Source organism: Herpailurus yagouaroundi, unplaced genomic scaffold (genome assembly GCF_014898765.1).
Source record: "Herpailurus yagouaroundi ecotype Mexico unplaced genomic scaffold, PumYag 67793, whole genome shotgun sequence".
Lineage (NCBI taxonomy): Eukaryota > Metazoa > Chordata > Mammalia > Carnivora > Felidae > Herpailurus > Herpailurus yagouaroundi.
Window position 1 is genome coordinate 11,753,414 of NW_024420586.1, and position 24,391 is coordinate 11,777,804.

General features: G+C 36.3%; 1 long non-coding RNA gene across 1 annotated transcript; it reads right to left on the minus strand.

The window, feature by feature from the left end:
* Positions 1-1,095: 1,095 nt before the first annotated feature.
* On the minus strand, positions 1,096-14,866 carry LOC121026158 (uncharacterized). The gene is made up of 3 exons (XR_005788279.1): positions 14,842-14,866; positions 7,536-7,539; positions 1,096-1,264 (listed from the first exon to the last, which is right to left on the minus strand). It is a non-coding gene; the product is annotated as an uncharacterized LOC121026158 (long non-coding RNA).
* Between the last annotated feature and the right edge of the window lie 9,525 nt (positions 14,867-24,391).

Genomic DNA, 24,391 nt, shown 5'->3' on the forward strand with positions numbered 1-24,391 from the left:
GTGATAAAAAGTCCTCAACAAAGTAGGCTTAAGGTGAAGATACTTAAACATAATAAAGTCCACCTCTGAAAAATCCGCAGCTAACATCATACTGAATGGTGCAACACCGAACCCATTTCCCATAGTATCAGCAACATAAAAATGTCCACGTTCACTAATTTAACATAATACGCCAAGTCCTAGCCACAGCAATCAGGAAACAAAATGAAGTAAAAAGCATCCAAACAGATAAGAACTCAAACTTTTGCATATTTTTATATTATATATATATATATGTATATATAATATGTATATATATAATATATATGTATGTATATATATAATATGACATTTTATACATAGCAAACCCTAAAGACTCTACCAAAAAAAAACACTAAAACTACTACAAATGACAAATCAATAAGGTTACAGGATACAAAATCAATGTACATAAATCTGTTACATTTCTCTTCACTAATAATAAAGTAGTAGAAAGAGAAATTAAGGAAACATTCCCATTTACAATTGAACCAAAAAGAATAAAGTACCTAGGAATAAACTTAACCAAAGAGGGGAAAGACCTGTACTCTGGAAAACTATGAAACGCTGATGAAAGAAATATAAGATGGCACAAAGGGAAATATATTCCATTCTCAAGCATTGGCACAACAAACACTGTTATGATGCCTGTACTACCCAAAGCAATCTACAGATTTGAGGCAATCCTTATCAAAATACCAACAGTATTTGTAACAGATCTGTAACAGAACCAATATTCCTAAAATTTATATGGAAACACTGAAGACCCCAAATTACCAAAGCAATCCTTAACAGAACAAAACGGCAGGTATCACAATCCCAGATTTCAAGTTATACTACAAAACTCTAATCATCAAAATAGTATCAAAAAAGACATACCAAGAAAGCAGAATACAAGACCCAGATATAAACGCACAATTATAAGCTCCATTAATCTTTCACAATGTAGCAAAGAATATGCAATGGGAAAAACATGGTCTCTTCAACAAATGGTGCTAGGAAAACTGGACAGCAATAAACCAAAGAATGAAAGTAGACCACTTTTGTCACACCAGACACAAAAATAAATTCAAATGGGATGAAAGACCTAAATGTGAGACCTGAAACCATAAAAACCCTGCATCAGAGCACAGGCAGTAAGGGCTCTGACATCAGCCGTAGCAACATTTTTTCTAACTATGTCTGCTGAGGCAAAGGTAACAAAAGCAACAATAAACTATTGAGACTACCTCAAAATAAAAACCTTCTGCACAGTGAAGCAATCAACACAACTGAAAGACACCCTTCAGAATGGGAAAAGCTATTTTCAAACGACATACCTGATGAAGGTCTATTATCCAAAATATAGGAAGGATTTCTGTAATGTAACCCTAAAAAAAAAATAACGATCCTGTTAAAAATGAACAGAAGGGGCACCTGGGTGGCTCAGTCGGTTGAGTGTCTGACTTCGGCTCACATCACTATCTCGCGGGGAGTTCGAGCCCCACGTCAGGCTCTGTGCTGACAGCTCAGAGCCTGGAGCCTGCTTCGGATTTTGTGACTCCCTCTCTCTCTGCCCCTCCCCTGCTCATGCTCTGTCAAAAATAAATAAAACATTAAAAATAAATGAACAGAAGACAGACATTTCTCCAAAGCAGACATAGAGATGACTAACAGACATGAAAAGATGCCCAATATCACTCACCATCAAGGAAATAGAAAATCAAAACCACACCTGTCAGAATGGCTACAGTAACTAGTGTTGGCAATGATGCAGAGAAAAAGGAACATTTGTGCACTATTGGGGGGAATGCAAATGGGAGCAGCCACTGTGGAAGACAGTATAGATGATCCTCTAAAAATCACAAATAGAACTATCATATGATCCTCCGATTTCAGTACTACCTCTTTACCCAAATACCAAAACACTAATTCAACAAGATACATGCACCCCTGTTTATTGCAGCATTATCTGCAGTAGCCTAGATGATCTAAGGAGTGTATTTGTAAGTCAAATAAGTCAAAGAAAGACAAGTATCATGATTTCATTCATGTATAGAATTTAAGAAACAAACGAACAAAGAGACAAGAACAAACTCTTAAGTATAGACAAGTGATTACCAGAGAGGAGGTGGGTGAGGATTAAGTGAAATATGTGAAGGGAATCAAGAGTACACTTATGATGAACTCTGAGTAATGTACAGAATGGATGAGTCACTGTATTCTACACCTGAAACTAATTTAACACTTTATGTTAACTATCCTGGAATTAAAATTTTTTAAAACAGAAGTGACACAGCCATTTGTGTGTTTTAAAAGAAAAACTTAGTGGAAGTATGAATGAAGAGTGCAAGAACAGAAAAAGAGCATTCAATGAAGACTTTAAATACGGTGGATTTTTTTTTAAAAGGAGGGGAGGGGAAGACATCCAAGAAATACCAGGAAAAAAATAAGCTAAAAGTCTTTAATAAGTTCCTCAGAATTCCAACAGTACAAGACAGGATTCCTTGGTGTCTTGAACAGAAATCTAATGCAAATAACATTACTGTTTTTGCAAACTATAGAAAACATGAAGGCATGTTTCTACAAGAGGCTGAGTAGGTAAGTACTATGTATAAAGTGTAGAGGTTTTGATGTAGGAGATCATGAAATTAGAAATATTCAGTGGGAGGGGCACCAAGGTGGCTCAGTTGGTTAAGAGTCCAACTCTTGGTTTCAGCTCAGGTCATGATCTCACAGTTTTGAGATTGAGCCCCACGTTGGGCTTCACGGTGGGTGTTGAGCCTGCTTAAGATTCTTTCTCTCTCTCCTCCTTCCCCTACCCACTCTGGCATGCGTGCTTTTTCTAAAAAAAAAAAAATATATATATATATATGCATATATATATATATATATATATATATGCATGCAGTGGGTTCTCACAGTTCTGGAGCTTGTGAGACAAATATATAAGAATGATTTTACAGAATTGAAGATCATCAACATAGAATTGGTAACTTAAATGCAAATGAATTATAAAGAGTGTGGTAAGAAAGGTGACTAAAATAAAGCCTTGAAAAAGACCAGTGTTTAAAGTTAAGACAAAGGAATTAAGATCTATGGTAAAGTGAGAACCACCAAAGGTGGAAGAAAACCAAGATAAAGTGGTATTTCATTAGGAATCTAGAGATGAAAGATTTTCAAAAAGTGTTGTGTAGGTAACATGGGGATTTTCACCACCCAGCATGCATACTTCGCTTCTTCTGGAAAAGAGCACACAATTTCTTCTGGCTACATACATACCTCTAGCTTCTGGGTATGCACCTGATTTGCTCAGGACTATTTGAGACATCCAGCCCTATCAAAGTTATTGATTCATGAATGATCATGTGACACAGTCAAAGCCAATGATAATATTCTAAGTCTTTATGTGAGAACTCTTCAACATAGGGAATTGCTGTGATTTTGTAACCATAAACATAAACCATGACATCTCTGGATCCATCAGATGGAGCCTAAAAAGGAAGGAAGCAGGGCAAATAGACAGTAATACCCTCCTCTGATGATACTGCTGATTTTCTTATAGAGATGTCAATGAGTTGATGTTCTTTTTCTTTTTGGTCACATTAAAACAAAGTGTTCTACAGTATACAAAGGGCTGTTAAAAAGTGTCACTTTCAAAGGAAGGGTTTTCAAGTATACAAAAAACTGCACAACAGGGTCCAATACAAAAAGAAAAGATACAGACATATTTAGTAATAAAGGCAACTGTACATTTGGGCAGAGGTTTTTTCATTGATGCTTATGAATCAAAGAGAAGTGAATTCCATTATGCCAAAATATATTGTTCTACCAAAAAAGCCATGAAATGGAACAAGTTTTACGAAGATGTTGGATGAGGATGTAGTACTTAACTATAAACTTGAGTATTAGGTATTGGTGTAAATATGATCATTCCTATCTTGGGTTCCCAAGATCTTTTCTACAACTGGAAATATTCATTTTTAAACACTCCTAATACTTTAAGTTTTCCTATTATTTTCAGTTGTTTACATATAATTTTTATTTTTTATTTTAAATAGCGAAATTTTAGCCCAACTGTATAAATGATGAGATGTATGTATTAAGTACAATATACATCACAGATTCTTCTTTGACACTGTCAATGAGGAACTGAATTATATTCTCTAAGATGTCCTCAATAATTAACAGGTTATTATGTCATTCACGTGAAACTAACATACCATCATGTATCAACTGTACTTCAATTAAAACATAATTAGGGACATCTAGGTGGCTCAGTTGGTTAAGTGGCCAACTTGAGTCAGGTCATGATCTAGCTGAGTGAGGGTTCCAGCCCCATGTCAGGTTCTATGCTGACAGCTCAGAGCCTGGAGCTTGCTTCAGATTCTGTGTCTCCCTCTCTCTGTCCCTCCCCCTGCTCATGCTCTGTTCCTAGCTCTCTCTCAAAAATAAGTAAACATTAAAAAATTAACATAATTAATAGGTTGTCATTAGATAAAAAAAATTACAGGGGCGCCTGGGTGGCTCAGTCGGTTAAGCGTCCAACTTCAGCTCAGATCACGATCTCACGGTCCGTGAGTTCGAGCCCCGCGTCGGGCTCTGGGCTGATGGCTCAGAGCCTGGAGCCTGCTTCTGATTCTGTGTCTCCTTCTCTCTCTGCCCCTCCCCTGTTCATGCTCTGTCTCTCTCTGTCTCAAAAATAAATAAACGTTAAAAAAAATTACATAAAAAAATCATAAAGTAATAACCAATGTTGCTATCTCTTAAAATGTATGTATAAAATGTGCCTATTTTTCTCCTGTGGCAATAAAAGGTTTATTCATTCAAATTTAAATACTGTTGTACTTTATTAAGGGTGAAGTGTTCAACAATCTCATTTGTGGTCACATTGAATAAGCTCTTACTCTAATAGTTTAAGTACCTCATGTGTCCTTCTTATTTCAGGTAAATGCCATCTTGTGTCCAAACCGAAAGGCTTTGAAAGAAGGCATACAAGTGTCTAAGAATCCCAACAAATTAATGCATTCCGTAACATTTTATTATGAGCTTCAGCGAAATGTTAGCAGAGTTTTAAGATACTGTAAAGTTATTGTAGTCTAAACAGTATGTTACCAACAAAAATACAAAAATATAGACCAATACAAAATAGATCCCAGAAATAAAGTTTCACGTATATGGTCAACCTATCTTTTTTTTTTTTTTCCAACGTTTATTTATTTTTGGGACAGAGAGAGACAGAGCATGAACGGGCGAGGGGCAGAGAGAGAGGGAGACACAGAATCGGAAACAGGCTCCAGGCTCTGAGCCATCAGGCCAGAGCCCGACGCGGGGCTCGAACCCGCGGACCGCGAGATCGTGACCTGGCTGAAGTCGGACGCTTAACCGACTGCGCCACCCAGGCACCCCTATGGTCAACCTATCTTTGATAAGGGTGCCAAGAACACACAACAGGAAAGAGATGGTCTCTTCAACAAATGGCCTTGAGCAACTGGATAACCACAAAGTAGTTAATTTGCATCAGTATCTTCAACCATACACAATCACCTCCAAGTGGGTTAAAGACTTAAAAGTACGAGCTGATACTGTAAAAGTCTTAAAACCAAGTATTACATTTATACACTATTAGTGCTGACAATAGTTTCATTGCTAGGACACTAAAAGCAGTAAGTAACAAGACCAAAAATAACCAAGTGGGACTACATCAAGTTAAACACTTGGGCAAAGCAAAGGAAGCAGTCCACAAAATTAAAACGCAATCTATGGGATGGGAGAAATTATTTGCAAACCATGGGTCTTAAAAAGGATTAATTTCCAAGATAAAATCTAGGTGTCTGATTTCAAATGGTCCAAGGAGTTATTCATTTATCCAAAGGAGACACCCAATGGCCTGTAAGTCAATGAATAAATGCTCAATGTCCCTAGTCATCAGGAAATGCAAATCAAAACCACAATGAGATATCACCTCACCCTAGTCAGGTTAGAACCCATAAAATATAGCCAAGTTTCTAATTCTATTCATGTGCCTTTATTTTGAGTCAAGTACTTAAAAAGTTGTTATACCTTGTCTTCCAGATAATGAGTCCTCCTGAAATATCCATTTAATCTTCAACTAATGAGTTCTTATTTTGAGTATGATATTTCTATACAAATCAACAGTTATTTTACATTCTATTTGGTCAACTAAATATGTTTATCTAGCACAAGATGCTCCTTTTTTGTCTTTTACAATGCTTGTACTCCTTGTACTCCTCACGTATCTTGTTTTCCTCAATAGTCCTTCTGGCTCAGCTTATGGAGTACGTAGAAAAGTGTATCTCAAAATGACATACCTCTGAACGTTTAATCTGGGCTCCATCAATCCCTTTTCACCAGTGATACTGTTTGGTTTTTGTTTGTCTTTGTAGGAAATCTGCCTCTGACCTTTCCTCTATAGGGCCTTATTTGCACTGGTCTGTGAGAAGGGAGATAGATGTCTGGGGACCTGGCTAGCATGCTTTCTTTTATTATCTGCTCCTAGTATAAACAAAATCAAGAGCTACTCTGAACTTATGAACAGTACTAGACTATTTCTATTCTTTCTCTGCCCAAGTTGATTTTTAACATTTGTAATTAACTATATTTTAAAGCACTCCACTTCAACCCAAGACAAATTTAGAGAAGGCTCAATTTTATTAAAGACGTGAGTAAACTTGAAAGGATTTTTTTTTACCAGCTCAAGTATTCCTGAAACTCACTCTAATTTATTGTTAATACACTGAAGGAAAAAAAGTGTCTGATAAAATATTTACCTTTACATCAATAAATGAACAACCTAAAATTAAAGATACAGCCTAAAACTCAATCCTACAACTATCACAGCTGGCAAAGTCATTAAGAGGCAGCTGGTGGCTAAATTTCTGCCAACCTGATTCTATCATTCCTCAGTGTTTGTAGTTATTGTGAAAATGTAGTTCATAGCATAGAGAGATTCTCTAATCCCACTCAATTTCTTCCTACTTCTTGACTTTTAACAAACTACAAACCTATTGTCCTTTTAAGTCACTTGAGGACTGTGATGATCTTTGGCAAGACATTATTAAGGTCTCAGACTCAGACTCTTGACTGCAAAACCCTATAGCCAATAAAACTTAATGAGTAACACATACAGTCAGGTTGCTAATTAAGTCATACATTTACTTAATAATTGTTTAGTATTTTTTTTCCTTTTCCAGATATACTATAATATACACCAGTAGAGTCCAGAACTGTTGAGAAACTCATAGCCTTTATAACAAGTTATTAAAATTAATTGCATCCAAAGCAATACTGCTTTATTACTGAAGCTAGTAATTCATTCATATACAAATAAATGCCATAACTTAAGCTGTTTGTAGTCATCCAAGAAATACATTAAGTGTGGCACATGTGGACTTATTCTGAGACATTGTTATAATACAATGTTGATTTAAGTTTCCTAATACTCATTTTATCTACAGATATAAGTAATAATTTACCATTACAAAAGCACTTAGTATTTTATCTCTAAAAAAATGAACTTGCCTTCTCTTTTCAAGGAAAATAGGAAAAAAAAAACAAAAACAAAAACCACCAGTATATACCAACGACATATTTTCTTTTATATACAATACCATTTTTAGGGTGTAATGTACATCATTAATGCATGAACAAAACCGGCAACAAATTTCAGTATTTGTCTTTTTTCTCCTTTTTAACAGTTTTATTGAGATGTAATGGATATACAAAAAACCTGGACATGATTAATCTATACGGAGTATGGAGCTATGTACTCATGCCTGAAACCATCACCACAATCAAGGTAACAGACATATTCATCATCTCTAAAAATTTCCTCCTGCCTGTTTGGCTCTGTTTCATTTTTGTGTTAAGAACATTTAATACGCCTTCACAAATTTTTAGGGGTACAATAGTTAACTGTTAAGGCACTATGTCACACAGTACACCTTCACAATTTGTTCATCTAGACTACCTGAAACTTTATACCCATTCAACAGCAATACCCCACACCTTCCTTCCCCTACCCCAGCCCCTGGCAACCACCCTTTTCCTCACTTCTTTGAGTTTCACTATTTTATATTCTTCGTATAAGTGGAATCATTCAGTATTTATCCACCTCCATCAGTTTATTTCACTCAGTATAATGTCTGCCACGTTGTCACAAATGGCAGGATTTTCTTTTTTATGGGTGAATAGTATTTCACTCTATACACCACATTTTCTTCATTTACTCATCCACTGATAGACACAAGGTTTTTTCCACGTCTTTGGTATTGTGAATAGTGCTGCAATAAGCATGGGAAGGCAGATATTGCTTTCAGATCTTGACTTCAATTCCTCTGGATATATTGCAGTAAGTGCGATTGCTGGAGTACGTGGCAGTTCTATTAGTAATTTTTTGAGGGACCTCCATACTGTTTTCCACAGTGGCTACACCATTTTACATTCCCACCTACAGCGTAAAAGAGTTCCAATTTCTTCACATCCTCATCAACATTGGGGAGGGGTATAAAAGCCAACCTAACACATGTGAGGGGCTACCTCACTGCACTTTTCCAATTCTCTTTTCTCTTCATGATTAGTAATGTGGAACATCTTTTCATGTGCTTGTCAGACATTTTTAGATCTTCTTTGAAACCAATGCTATCTATGTCAAAATCACAATGGCATTTTGTCCAATTTAAATTCAAGTTTGTTAACATACCATGTAGTACTGGGTTTCAGGAATATCAGTTACATGTAATATCCAGTGCTTATCCCAACCAGCATCCAATGGTGTTTTCAACAGAAATAAAAACATCTAAAATTCATATGGAATCACTCAATAGTATTAAGAGCCAAGGTAGTCTTGTAAAAGAACAAAAGCAACTCACTTCTCCAGTTCATAATGTATTACAATGCTACGATATCAAAAAAAACCAAAAAACAAAAAACAAAAAAAAAAAAACAAAAAAAAACAAAAAAAAAAAACGGGGCGCCTGGGTGGCGCAGTCGGTTAAGCGTCCGACTTCAGCCAGGTCACGATCTCGCGGTCCGTGAGTTCGAGCCCCGCGTCGGGCTCTGTGCTGACAGCTCAGAGCCTGGAGCCTGTTTCTGATTCTGTGTCTCCCTCTCTCTCTGCCCCTCCCCCGTTCATGCTCTCTCTCTGTCCCAAAAAAATAAATAAACGTTAAAAAAAATTAAAAAAAAAAACTATGATACTGGAGTAAGAATAAACATACAGACCAACAGAACAAAACAAACAGCCCCCAAATAAATCCAAGCATATACATTCAATTGATCTTCAGCAAGAGTGCCAAGAACACACAATGGGAAAAGCGTCTGTCTTTAACTAACTGTCCTGGGCAAAATGGACGTCCTCATGAAAAACAACCAATTTGAATCCCTATCTTACACAATACACAAAAATTAACTGAAAATGAATTATAGAGTTAAATGTAAAATCTGCAACTCTCAAAGTCTAGAAGAAAACGTGGGGAAAAAACTGGACATCTGTTTTGGTTGTGATTTCTTCAATATAACAAAGAAGCACAGACAGGCAGGACTACATGTAACTAGAAAGCTGAGCAAAAAATTAACAGCCAACAGAATGAAAAGGCACCTAAAGAATGGGAGAAAACATATGGTAACCATGAATCAGAAAATGGGAGGGTTAATGCACAAAATATATAAGGAACTCCTACAACTCAATTACCAAAAATAAAAAGCCAATTTAAGTAAGTTTACAAATGGCTCTGTAGTTACTTCTACAAAACATTTGTTTTAAAAAATTGGTATTGTCACATTGGTTACAAAAACAGCATTAACTCCTCACAAATAGATTTATTATCAAATTTGCTGCTTCCTGAACAGAAAAAAAAAATCCCTGAAAACAAAAAAATAATTGTGTGTAAAACATTTTTTTTTCATTTTAACAAGCTATTTACTCTGCAAAATATTCACTGTAGCTTCCCAATACACTAGGTTCCATTTTTCAGCTTTTCTTTCCAAATTTTAAGCTTTCTTAAAGCAAATCATACACGTAGGACACTATTTAGAACTTGTTAGGTGTTCTAAGAGTAACTTTTTGTCTTCTAATGGTAACTATTTCTGGTACCTGATGCTCTTTTATTAGTGAAATCACCTTGAAAATTTTAGGTTTTAGATTCATAAACTTATGAACTCAACATTTGATACCTTCCATGTTAGGTCTCTTCAAACTGTTCTTTGGTCCAGCATCATTCACAGATTTTAAGGATTCATTTGGAAACATAAGCCTGGTTTCTTTAAAAAAAATTTTAGTATGTATTTATTTTTGAGAGGGAGAGAGAGAGAGAGAGAGAGAGAGGGAGGGAGGGAGGGAGGGAGAGAGAGAGGGAGGGAGGGAGGGTGCGAGCACAGGAGGAGAAGAGACAGAAACGCAGAATCCAGAATCCGAAGCAGGCTCCAGGCTGTCAGCACAGAGCCTAACATGGGGCTTGAACTCACATATCAAGACCTGAGCTCAAGTCAGATGCTTAATAGACTGAGCCATCCAGATGCCCCAAGCCTGTTTTCTTAACGTATCTATTAACACTTTCACTGATGGGTGTTTTGTACAAACAAAACAAGTATCAAGACCCTAAATTATGACAAACTAGCCCACAGTAGTGGTACAGTTTTCCCTACTTCTCCTAATCCCCTCCACCAGGAATGGTCATCTAGGTAGGATAGGTAATTCCACAGAGGCTCTCCAGTTTACTCCTGCCAAACGGTCCACAGAGCAGATGTTTTAAGACCTACTCATAAAAAGGTGGGGGGGGGAGGTTAAGTCAAAATGATGGTTTTGCAAATTCCTTAGTCAATGAAAGCCATTTTAGGATATGTATTTGTTTCCATGGGTCCTGACCCTAGTCATGCTGAAGTATTTTTATGAGGTGTCCTATTTAAAGAGTAAAGAAAACTAGACAGATGGATTAACTAAAATGTTTACTAGAATATTTCAAAGGAAATTATATCATCTCATGTTTCATCTGTATAATGTATCTAATATGAGGACAAAGGAGGACAATATAGGGCAGTAATTAAATGTGCAGGCTCTGGACAGAAACTGGGTGGGTCAATAGCCATGGTCTACCACTTATAAATGGTATGCCCTTGAGAAAGTCAATTGCTACCATGTGACTCATTTTCTTTTACTGAGAAAAGGATATAGAGTGCCTTGAATATTAAGGAAGTTAAAACATAGGAAATATTTACAATCTTATCAGACTGACAGTAAACAATCTTGTCAATTATCATCAATTCATTATTGAGTCAAGGTGAATTTTGTATGTTTAAGTATAATCATGAAAAGCACTGTATAAATGTTCAACACACGTATATCACATATAATGTTTTAATAGGTCCTTTAGGTCACATGACTGAATCAGTAAGTTTGCATTTAATAAACTTCTACTTGCAAAATAATCGAGATATTATATGATATGGTATGTATTTATTTGCTTAGTCATTTTAAAAATTAAATGCACCAGTAAGGAACCCATTTATTCATTTCCAAATCCACAATGGAAAAGGGAGATGTAACACTTCAAATTTCCACTTTTCCCTCCTTTTTAGCTTACCAAGCTATTAAAAAAATTACCAAAACTGACAGCATTTCAACTGAAAGCCCCAATGAAAATGTCATTAATACCAATAGCAATCCAATGTATTAACACCTATTTTCTCCCCCAGTACTAAATGCCTGGTTTTAATTTTTAAGAAACTAGTAGCATTACAAAAATGTCATTCCCTTTGCAAATGAGGGGCTTTTATCTCAGGGTAAAGTATAGACTATTACCATTGGGACTTCACAGGCAAGCCTGTCGAGCAAAGACAACTGAGCGTAATACTCAAATGGGGCTAGTGTAGTCCAAAAATTCTATTTTTCCATTAAAAACGTTTCAGGAATAAAAGTGAAAACTAAACTCCTATCTCAATGAAGTTGCTACCTTATCTGAGTTACTAGAACGCAGTTGTTATTCCAAAAATTTTAACCTACCCAACTCAAATCCTTCAATACTAGCAAGGTTCAACAGGGTAATGGACAGATCCTCCAGAGCAGACAGCCAGAGACCTGGAGTGTGAGACCTTGTTCCCGAACTGATTGCGCAATCGTGAGAAAATCATGTCAGGTCTCAGGGCTTCCTGATTAACTCTCAGAAGAGTTTAAGATAAAGGAGCATAATTCATCAATGGATGAGAGATCAGGGTCATAAAACCTGCAGATGCTCACCCAAACATTAAGGAATTATAACATCAATTTAAAATTAAAAACAAACCAGGTTTTAATTTTTGTATTTAAGAACACCAGTATGAATTTCATTGTAACAGCCACAAATAATATGAATAAGGATTATAAGGTAGTATTGAATGTTTGAGAAAATAGATGTAACGTACTTTTAAATGGTTCCAAAATACGTCACTAAACAACGTAGGGGAAAAACGTATGATTTTAGAAATATCGTAATAGGTTTAGCAAAATCTTCCTAGGTGATATTGTCAGAAACCCATCAATTCAGGATCAACTTTTAAATTCAAAACAATGAGCTCTCCAAAATTTTCTCAATATTCAGCTTCAGTTATAGGGAACAAACTATTCAATGTTACATTTTTCCCCTCAAATAGATTTAAAGATAAAAAAGCTGATGACATTTATTAACATTTACCATCTTGCAATTAAAGCTGAATCTGAGTTAAATACAATGATTAAAATTTCAACAATATACTTTATGAAAAATCACAACATAAAATGCTAACCATGAACTTCCAATTATTGAAATGAATGAAGCAAAGAGAAAAACCTTAAATGGAACTCTTAACATCCGGATATTCATAAACCTAATATTTTGTTAAACCTATTGGCTTTCTTGCAACAAAGTTCTCCAGTCAAGGAGTATTACCCATGGGAGACTTTCACTTGATCTAAGAAGCCAGACTTACTGCTCCCCTCTTACACTTGGGGCTTATATACTAGTTCTACAATTCTTATCAACAGGGTACGTTTTGCTAATCCAGGGTATATTTACTAATCCCAATACCTTTAAAAGCCTGTATCATCCATCGGGAGAAAAGAGAACCAGTGCTAAGGCAGCTGTCATGAGGGATTCTTCCTCTAGCTTTCTAGCATTCTGATAGACATTTTCAAGAAATGTCCCAGTAATTAACATTTTACAGAACATGCTTTGAAAACTGCTGCTATATTTTGAAGTTGAGCCTTGCATCATGACAACATTGGGGAGGGGTGCGTGTGCACCTCACACACTAGACTTTGCCTCCTTAGACAATTGGTTTCATTGTATTTAACTCATGAACTCACAGTAAGAAACAGCCAAGTGTAATACATAGTACTGTGATTATCAGAGTTGTTGTTGAGGAATATTCACCAACACACAGTAACGCCTTAGTCTCAGTACATACAAAAGTTACCACCCACATGAAAAATTGCTTTTAATCTCTTGGGTATCGTGAAGCTCTGAAATAAATGCACTTGTTTCTTTTCTTTGGCTGCTAGGGAACCCACAGCCTAATTTATAGCTAACACCTAAATACTATATTGACTCATATGCTGAAGTTATTTTCAGATTTATCCATTTCCATCATTTTATTTTCTCATTCTACCAATTGTGTATTTTATATGCCACCTCCAATTACCGCTGAAATGATGTAGGGTGTTCTTTAGATAAACAAATATTTGTATTTTAGATATATCCCTGTCAACTATTAATTCTATGCATTTATAATATATATGTGTTCATGGAACAATGAACATAAATGAATTTCAGTCCTAAGGAAATAATAGGGTTTAAAGGTATCAGCGACTTAATAGGATTCAATAAATATAACATAAAGGCACACTTTTATTCAACGAAAGCCAACATGAAAAGCATGCTTGATTTTGATTCTCAAGACCTTCATTTGAAATCACGTGTTGTGTCACCTATATCACTTTGGAAAAATAAATTCAGTAACATATAACAACGTTTTGAAATTAAAACACTATATAAACTTAAGTAATTATCAGTATCAAACCCAAAGGAAGGTATGAGGTTCTCATAGGTATGAGAAACACCAGTGAGAAATCAACTGCTGGAGGCAGTTTAGAGTGTAGCCAAGCTTCCTTCTATAGTTCACTTACAGAATTAAATGGAAGTTAAGTAAAGGTCTTCCACAGCCTTCTAGGTTGTACCCTTTTTTCTTTCAGTTTTACTGAGATATAATTGACATACATACAGCCTAACAAAGTCTATGCACAACATAATAAACTGACTTATACGCAATGTGAAATGATTACCGTAGTGTATTATTTAACACCCGTCACCCCCGATAGGTATAAAAAGATTTTTTTCCCTTGCAATTAGGACTTTTAGGATTTACTCTCCCAACAGATTGTGGTGCATCTTTATCTAATAAAATCCTTTTAGGAAGATATACCTGGCCTGTCTAGATTTTGTATTATAGATAAATCTGCAATTTATGTATTTAAGAGGCACTGTTGTGCAGGAGAATCCATGTTAGTCATGTAGTCATTCTTAGAGGTCTGAACGGGAGAAACTTCAAAAGGAAGGGAATTAGCTGGGCTTGCTTACACCACACAGGTTTAATTCTCACTAAACTGTGCAGGAAGAGGCATCTTACGAACTCCATCTGCTGATTTGGGGCCTCCCAGATCCTGGATTGGTAGGTGATGATGCGGTCATATCCTTCCCTAAATCCTTAGCAAATGTTGGTACATGGGTCATCTACCCCCTCCCCCAATCCCACCCCCATTCTTCTCCTACTCCTTCCACAAATAACAATTAAGATTTAGAAAACCTTATGATCTACACAGCAAAGGAAACCATCAACAAAATGCAAACACATTTGCAAACCACATATCTTATAGGATATTAATATTCAAAATATATTCATACAACTCACCAGCAAAAAACAAACAATTCAACTCAAAAATGGGCAGAGAATCTGAATAGACCTTTTTCCAAAGAAGACACACATGCAAAGGTGTTCAACATCATTCATCATCAGGGAAATACAAATCAAAACCACATTATCACCTCTTATGTCTTAGAATGGCAATTAACAAAAAGAGAAGAAATAAGCATTGGTGAGGATGTGGAGAAAAGGCAACACTTGTGCGCTTTCAGTGTGAATGTAAATGGATGCAGCCATCATGAAGAACACTATGGACGTTCCTCCAAGAATTAAAAATAGAACTACCCTATGATCCAGTAATTCCACTTGTGGCTATTTAACCAAAGGAAAGGTAAACAGTAACTAAAAATGTATCTGTACCCCCATGTTCACTGCATTAGTACTTACAATAGCTAAGGCATGGAAGCAATTTAAGTGTTCACTGATGGATAAATGCATAAAGAAGATCTAGTGTGTGTCTACACACACACACACACACACACACACACACACACACACACCCTGCAATATTATGGAGTCATAAAAAAGGAAATCCTGCCATTTACAACAACATGGATGGACCTGGAGGACATTATGGTAAGTGAAATAACTCCAAGATAAAAATCATATAATCTCACTTTTATGTGAGAATGTGTTAACAAAACAAACTCATAAATACAGAAAACTGATGGTTGCCAGAGGTGGGGGATGGGTGAAGGGAGCCAAAAGGTATAAACTTCCAGTTATGAAATAGTTGTTATGGGGCTATAAGGTACAGTATAGTGACCATTAATATGTTCATTACTATAGTTAATATACAACATAGTACATTTTAAAGTTGCTAAGAGAATAGATCTTACCAATTCTCATCACAAGAAAAAATTTTTTAACTATTTGTGGTGATGGATGTTAACTGGACTTGTGTTCATTTCAAAATATATACAAATATCAAATCATGTTCCCACCTGCAACTAATATAGGTCAATTATATATCAAAGGAAAAGCATTTGAAACATAGGAAAATGAAGAAAAAATAAGATACATGACTGAGAATACAAGAGACAGAAAGTAATATGCAGCCCACTAACTATGGGCTCAAATCAAAGTGTATCAAATTGGGGAAGTTTTACAAAGTTTCTGAGCTCCAGTATGAACACTTATTAAGAAATCATAACAAGGCCACAGTATTGCCATAAAAGTTACATGATACATAGATGGAATACCTAGCACAATGCACAAAATGAACAAATGAAAATATAGTCACAGCACATAGAAAATCAATGTACAGAGTTTCTAATAAAAAATTAGAACAGAGATTGGATAGGATACTGGATAGAGATAGAGATTGGATAGGATACAGATAGGATACAGATAGGATAGAGATAGGATAGAGATTGGATAGGATACAGGATTGGATAGGATAGACTGGATAGGATACATGTGACAAAATTTGGCATTAGCCTCTGTTATCAGCCCAGCATTTGCTTTATGTCTGTCCATGGCTTCTGGCTGTGGAAATGCCTACTTGAAGTCATTTCTAAATTCTAGGAACTGGTGAGTCCTCAATGATATGGTCAAGTAGGTCACTATCTCGCTCTTCAGCTTAACAATGTCTCTAACATGAACAAAATGATGACATTGGACGTATACTTGCTATCTGTACAAACACTTTGAATTATAGTGAAAATTCTGGATCCAACTTTTTCTCATACCAACTCAAGCATATGGCATGAATAGTGTAATTGTGTTTTGACAACTAATGTATTTGTAAAATTTAGTGCCCCATATGTTTTTTTTTTCAATTTTTTAATGTTTTCTTGAGAGAGAGACAGAGACAGAGACAGAGAGGGAGGGAGGGAGAGAGGGGCAGAGAGAGAGGGAGACACAGAATCCAAAGCAGGCTCCAGGCTCCAAGCTGTCAGCATAGAGCTCGATGTGAAGCTCGAACCAAGGAACCATGGTATCATGACATTAGCTGAAATTGGTCTCACAACCAACTGAGCCACCCAGGTGCTGTGACAATTATAGTTTTGAAGCTGTTGATTTGGTGTACAAAATATGTGTATTAACTCAGATTCTAAGAATTCATTAAGAGAATGTGTTTGCTAGATCACTTTGGGTAGCTGAAAAATATGTATAAACATTTAATACGAAGAAGAGAATGGAAATATTATAACCTAACTACTTTTGCAGATTTTTGTAGACTTGTTCTGTGTGCTTTCATAATGTTAAAATAGAAATTTTCAAGACTATAATTAGTTATTTTACTGCATTTAAGCCATTATGGTCAAGAAAAAGTCCTATTTAAGAGGGTTTTTTTTTTAAAGATAAATTAAAGCAGAACATCAAATTTGTCACCTCAAACCAAAAAATAAAGATCTCCAAAATCATGGACAATGTCCTGAAAAATTGCCCTTCATCCAGACGTAAAGAAGAATACAGAGAAATGGGTTATCCCCAAACGCCTTCCTCCATTACCTGGGTTGAAAATCAATACGTTGGTTTAACACATGTGCATTGTTAGGACTATAGGAGCAACATAGGAGCTGACAATATTGGGAACCATGATGCCAAACTTAAAAAGGACTCCTAAAGTGTTTAATTGTAAAATTAATTTTAGACAAGTGCATGAAAAGCACATTCTAAGAGAAGGATATGATTTTGACTTTTAGTTCAATGGAATATTGATTTCAACTCAACATTCAATAAAATGTATATTGGGTCATCTTTAAGAAAATGTATATTGGGTATATCTCCAATATAGGTACATTTACACAGAATGGAAACCTCAGTCTGCTAAGATAAGAGCATTTGATCAAGTCTTGCTTCTTTGTGCTACAATTCCAACTTAGAAGTTGAGGGACTCAGAGAAAACATTTACTTTCAACCTAATTTAAATTCCAAGCAAACCTGATGGACAGCACTAAAGCTATAGCAAAGTTGTCAAACTTCATGTGTTCATCAGAAGGAAATGTTAGAAACACATTCAGGACAAAGTCAGATAACAGGCATGTTCAAAAGCAAGTGTATGGAGTGTTTTATCATTATATGGACTCTGAACTACTATACATATTCATACATAACTCCTACAAAGTATAAATTTCTATGAGTGTTATTTTCTAGTGGACTATTTAGGTAAGACCCTATAGAGAGAAAAAAGAAACATCTGTAGAAAATATAGCTGTTCTTACATTTCTTATTAGCTAACATTTAGTGACACACCAAAAAGGAAGTAGGGGAATTGACCCAAAATAAATCTAAGAAAGAATAGGTCAAGTATACTACAAAAATAGACACGAAGAAATGTAAAGTACACGATGTGACTGGACAACCTAGAGCAACACAACTAAAGAAAAAGAAACTTATGGATAAAGCAAGGAAATCAAACAAGTCCTAGATTAAAGGTCCAAAAAGACTGTTGAATTCTGCCTAATGACACGAGTGTTCTTCTTTGACTTACCTATTGTCACCCAGGGAGAGCAATCATCAAATTCTACAGCCTAGAACAAATTTACCTAAGGATAGCTAATGACTTATTGAAAGAAGATGAGAGCTCCTTTAATAAGTCCAGAGGTCCAGGTCTTCACGAATTCAATTTCAGGGCAGCACAGAACTACCCAACAGTACTATAAAGTTATTATTGCTCGTCTTTACGAAATCATGCAGCTTTCATGCATTGTTATCGAGACGAAAAACTTTTCCAACTTTGAAAGTAGAAAAAGATATAGAAGAATAGAGTTCAACGTGCAGCAGTTATTGGAACAAATGCTTTGAGGGAAATTAGAAGACAACCTATCAATTCAGTAAGAACGAATCAAAGGAAAATGGCCTACTGGGGTTTCTTTCGTATGGATAGAGACAAATGAATCAAAGGTAATCCATTACATATTTTCTCATGACTTCGAAAAAAAGATCATTTTTTTATTACAACAAGGTCCATTTTAAAGTATTTTCATCACCATCTTCAACATTTATGCAGTATACAGGTTTTATCCATTTATTCATTATCCCGTATGGCAGTGGTCAAAAGCATATGCTCTCACATCAGACAGCCCAGGCTCCAGTCCTATTTCATGCTTCTTAGCTGTGTGAACTTGCAAGATTTATTTGACCTTTCCTAGCTGTCCAGGATAATGTGCAATGACCCAAGGCAAGAAGTCCTTGTTCAAATACCAACTTTCATTATGGCTTTAATATTCATTTAATCTTCACAAACACACTATGAAACACATCACGGTCCCATTTAAAAGGAAGAAAAATGAGGTTTAAACAAGTCTGAAATACCATCTAGGCTACTTAGAAATAGCTGACCCCGTTTTAGGATATCTCCAATGATCTGACAGCATGTTACTTCTGCAACAGTTAGCAAATTTGAAATTTGAGTTCTTAAGTCTAGTTATCCTAAGTAAAATCCTCATATGTATATCACCATCTTTGTGTTCCAGTAATTAGTATCCTTTTTCCAAAAATGCTAATTGAAAAAAGTAAATTTTTCATCAATGTTAAGTAAAAAACAACTGAAAATTTATACTGGCTTAGATTCTTAAAACCATTAAAATACAACTATTCATTTACACGTCACATTTAAACACTTTGTATTCCCCCTAAATAAAGACAAACTTCTCTTGGGTTGGTTTTTTGGTCATTGCTCTTGTTCTGCACTGTTAATGGAAATCCTACTGCTCTCGTGAAAAATGAAGCATTTCAATTTCCCTTTCATTAAAAATTTAAGTCAATGTTTATGAGAAGCATTTAATATCAAGTCATGGGTATCCCCGGCAATCGTTACTTTGCTCTTATCCCACGCTTCAGTATTTTCCACAGCGGTAGCTCTATGTTTGTGTCTGGTTGGGGGAGAGTGCTGAGCTGTAGAAATACAGCTATCTTCTCGGCCCTTCAAATAAACTCAGAGTTAGCTCAGAGAAAACTCAAGTAAATAACCTCTCTCTTGACAAAATATACATGTGATATACTTGGTACAAGATCTATAGAATTACCAACTGGCAATCTCAGCATTGACAACTCTGGTGGTTTCTAGACCACACCTGTGTTCAGGTTCCAGCATCCACATGGCAAAGAATCAAGAGGTACTTCCCTAAAGGGAAACAAGTATGAGCTTTGAAGTCAGACACAGATCTGTGTTTGAAACCGTTTCTTTCACAAGTTTGGTGTTTTAATTTGCTAAGGTCAGCTGGGATTCTATTTACTTGTATAAGGAAGGAAAGGCAGGATGTTTACTTCAGAAAGCTGGAGAATACCCAATAGTGAAATAGTACCTGACATACAATTGGAAGAGCGGAGTTTGGGCTACTGTTCTCCTCTTTCCTTTCCCTCCTGCCAGTAACCTGAAGGTCTATCTCCTTTTCTGATGAAATTTCAAGTAGAGTATAAGGAAATCACATAGAACGTATATCCAGAAGTGCAAACGTTGAAATATTGCCAAGAACCACAGTGTCTGGGTGGCTCAGTCAGTTAAGCAGCCAACTCTTGATTTCAGTTCAGGTCATGATCTCAGCATTTCTGATATAGACCCTCACATCAGGTTCTGCACTGACAGTGCATAGCCTGCTTGGAATTCTCTCTCTCCTCCTAGCTCTGCCCCTCCCCTGATCTCTAGCTCTCAAATTAACATTTTTTAAAACTTTATATAAAAAAAATATTGGCCTGAATTCATCATATTGGTAAGCATAAGTATTATTTACTTAAAATGTACTATGAGTTAGGCAGTGTGCTAAGTGTATTGTCTCACTTCTTTCAAAACCCCTAACATCATGGTTATTTTGATTTTTAAACTTGACAGAGTGATAGGGTTCCTAGCCATTTGGCCAAATATTCTTCTATGAAGGTATTTGTAGAGCAAATTAACATTTTGTTGTTGCTGTTTTATTTATTCTTTTGTTTGTGACATTTCAATCAGTAGACTGTATAGAGTAGATTTCTGTCCCCAATGTGGGCGGGCCTCATCCAATCAATTCAAGAGCTGAATACAACAAAACAGCCTAGTGAGAGGCAACTCCTCCTGCCTGATTCAGCAGACATTGGTATATTCTAGTTTTCAGACTGGAACTAAACAGAAGTTATTCTTGGGTCTTGAGCCTATTAGCTGTCAGACTGAAATTTATACAGTAAGCTCTCTTGGTTCTTCAGTCTTGAGACTTAAACGAGATCAACACCATTGCCTCTCCTGGGCCTGCACTTGCCAACTGCATACTTTGGGACTTCTCAGACTCCATTATCTTAGGATCACTGTCTTTATAATAAACCTCTCTCATCACTCTCTCTCTCCCTAGACAGACAGACACACACACACATACACTCTATTGGAAATCCTGAATATTATAGTTAACCACTGTTACAAACTCCATGTTTAGATATAGCCTTAAAGACATTATGGATTGCAGTGCCATTAACTGCCAGAGCTGCAAGTTAACACTAAATCCCATCTATCTACATCCAAAGCTCCTGTTGTCAACAGTATATACTTCTCTATCATTACAGATACAGTGAGTTGCATGTGGGCTATTTATCACAGTCCAGAGATTAGAGCCTATAGAGATCAGAAAGTGAGGGGGGCAAAAAAAGATTCCAACAGCTTGAAGGCAATACCAACAGTAGCTCAGATGCAAGAGTAAATCATGAAAGACATTCTGCCTTAGCATGGGGAGACCATAGGGAATGGTATGGACTATGGAGAACTGACCTCTACCCCAGTGTGAAGAAAGCTAGAGGTAGATAGCTCTCATCAAGTCCAGCAATGTGAGAAGGTACGTCTAACATTGCCAGCTCTTTCAACTATTTGAGAGGGGCTAGAAATCTGGGTCTTACAAAAACATACTTGCTAAATGTTGGCAAAGAACAATTTATGTTGAGTTAGCAAACCATCTCTGTAGCCTAACTGGAGGTGGAGACTAAGCCAACATGAAGACAAAACAACAAAACAAAACAAAAAACAATCTCTATCCATCCATCTACACACCCATCCCTCCATTCATGTATCCAGCCAGCCAACTGTCCCCTGTAGCTTCCATTTCTCTTCCCTTCAGGAATATCTACTGCTGCCCTGCTCCTACTCTGACTTCTTAATCCTTGTGTCCTAGATCTCACTTCTGAGAGGCAACATCTACCCCTCTATTTATATATGCTGCCATATAGGAAGAGTTGAAATATACATCACGTAACACTGAAAATTTTCAGCAACAAATGTATATGCTATGGACCAGTAGTTTCCAATGTAAAATACCAGGACTTATTTTTTAATATCCAAGCATTTCAAAACCTGTAACATCAGTCATACTTAGCCATTTATTATAAGGCATATGCACATGATTATAAAACCTGACATTAGTTCAGGGAAGTTTTACATTAATTTACATTTCTTATTAATAGTGCTTTCTAAACACTTTGCCAATAGCATGTGTGGGAAAAAAAAATTGTGTGAATACATTCGTATACACACACTATATTCAAATATATATGATACAGTATGTGTTATACCTACACATTTCCTGATATATACATTAACACTATAAACATGCACATAGTGTAAGTACACACATAAATTTATGTGCACACTTTATTATGCCAGGTATAATTTAATCAGGTAATGCTTTGGTATGCATAGATTCTCTCCACTTCTTTGATTTTTCTAGGAAATGTCAGACTTGTTGTCAAGAACTCATTAGGCCATCCATTCATGATACATGTTATGTGGGGCCAGTAGGTGTAGTCCTATCCTTTTCATATTTCACTTAAATACTTTCCAAAGCAATGTGCTAGGCACAGTGGACACACACAAGCATATTGTTCCCAGGAAACTATAATATAATACATGCCGAAGTAAATGTATCCACAATATATATAAAAGATGTGCATGTGCCAACAAGAGGGTGAGGAAAAAGAATGAGCATCACAGAACTTGAATGGATGCCCATTCCAAGAACAACTTATTACAGGAGACTTGACTTTTTAAACACGAGGTCATTTAAGCTCATAGAGGAGTAAAATAGACAAGGTTATTTTTCTGTCCCTGCACGACCAAGCTATTGACAGTCAAATATTCTGTCTACAAGACAGATAGCTGCATTTGATTCTAGTTATTACAGAAAGAGCTGAGAAGTATACTTTAGCCAAAATTTGGTGGCTAGTTCAAAATTTCCTCAGCATGTTTCTCTTATTTTCTAGAAAATAAGTAACTATTAAACAGATTTAACTATTTCCATAAAACCTTACATGAAATGCCTATTTCATTTCTAAAGTACCGCTACAATTACCCTGGTAAGAAATAACCTAGGGAATGGCATATTCAAAGGTAACATTTGTAATGGAAGCTCAACTCAGAAGCAAAGGCTTTTGGGTAAGAGCAATCAATATTTCAAACAGCATTCAGGCTTTTAAGATTCATTTCCTGATGCCAATGCTATCAATAGTTTTTTCTCAAACGTGGTCTAAGTAACATATGTGTTCCAGCATCTTCAAGGGTGGCTGTAAAACATGCATTCCTAGGCCAATCTCTTAGAGCTCCTTTACATTTTTATTTATTTTTGCGAGAAAAAAACAAGCACAAGCAGGGGAGGGGCATAGAGAGAAGGACACGAAGAATCCCAAGTAGGCTCCACACTGTGAACAAAGAGCCCAACATGGGGCTCAAACCCACCATGAGATCATAACCAAGAGTTGGTCACTTAACAGACTGAGCCATCCAGGCGCCTCCCACCTCTTAGAGCTTCTTTAAGCCCAGTCCAGGAAATGCCACCTTAATGAGGAATTGTCTAGATCTCTACACATTCTAGTATTACTGTCAGTGATTTAAGAAATAAAGTCTTTTCTCCATTACTGACACAGAGGGCAGTCATATGCAAAAGCTATTTCAGAAAGTATACTCTAAGATCCTGAATTTTAAAGCACTAATTATGAGAATTGTGCTTTCTGTGAATAACCTCTTGCAGTAAAGATGATGTAAACAAGAATTTAACATCACAGCCGCTCTCCTATTTATAGGCCAAACTCCCAACTCTCAGCAACCAAAGCAATCTTTGGCTTTTGAGCCAAGGCATATACAGTTTGGGACTAGATTCAACTGCCCTATCTGTAGTTTTCAAGAAGTTAAAACAGTATGGCAGGCATTCTTGGCAGGGTACCCAGAAACTACATCCACCCCTAAACACATTTTGTTCAAGTATCAACTTCTTCTGGAGGACAATCTAGGCCTTAACAACAGGTATCAATCTTTCTAGCTCCCTCTGATTAAGGTAATAGTATTCCCTTTATCAGATACTCCTTGAGAAAAGCACATGTGATTCCTAACAAATGAAATAAAAAATTATCTGCTCTGAGAGCTCAGAGAATGGTCTCCTTTTCATTCTGGCCTCTACGCTCTTGTGTGAGAATATGGTGCTTGGACCTGGGGCAACCATTTTGATGGAGGGGACGGAGGGGACGGAGGGGACGGAGGGGACGGAGGGGACGG